Here is a 219-nt window from a genome sequence, read left to right on the forward strand (position 1 = left end):
CGAGTTTGTCTTCCCCACCATCACCACACTCCGCACTCAACCTTTGGCTCTCCCGGACCGGGCGGGATTTGCAGTTGTGGCAATCAGAATCATTGTGCTCACTGCGCAGGGCTCCCTAGCTTCACCCTCATAGTAAGGAGAAAGCAGGCAAGGGGTGCGGACCGAGTCGGCCTCTAGCCCCTTCCCGCCCTCTCCGTCCCTCGCTCGGCGAGCCCGCCG

The sequence above is a fragment of the Pteropus alecto genome, unplaced genomic scaffold (assembly GCF_000325575.1).
Source record: "Pteropus alecto unplaced genomic scaffold, ASM32557v1 scaffold76, whole genome shotgun sequence".
NCBI lineage: Eukaryota > Metazoa > Chordata > Mammalia > Chiroptera > Pteropodidae > Pteropus > Pteropus alecto.